This window comes from Colobus angolensis, unplaced genomic scaffold, assembly GCF_000951035.1.
Source record: "Colobus angolensis palliatus isolate OR3802 unplaced genomic scaffold, Cang.pa_1.0 Scaffold226, whole genome shotgun sequence".
Taxonomy (NCBI): domain Eukaryota; kingdom Metazoa; phylum Chordata; class Mammalia; order Primates; family Cercopithecidae; genus Colobus; species Colobus angolensis.
In genome coordinates, this window is record NW_012115444.1 from 1,085,997 (window position 1) to 1,086,339 (window position 343).

Genomic DNA, 343 nt, shown 5'->3' on the forward strand with positions numbered 1-343 from the left:
AGGCCCTGTTCCAATTGATGAAGCTAATGGATAGCAGATCAGAGCCCACTGTCAACTTGTAGTTTGAACCTCATGAAATTGCTATCTGACCATTTCTGAACCAGAAAATGGCAATCTCATTTATTTTAACTTAATGTAAGAAACACATAGTGTAGGCTACAAACACACCTTTGTTAAATTAAGATACTAAAATTAGGGGTCAGTTTGTTATAGCAGCTATTATAAATCTAGTTTTCCTTTTTCTAAGATAAAGTATGCCCTTTGAATTTTCAGAATTAAGTCTCTGTTTCAGGGAAGTAATCTATTTTATCTTTGAATATGCTTTCTTTTCCATTTCAACTGT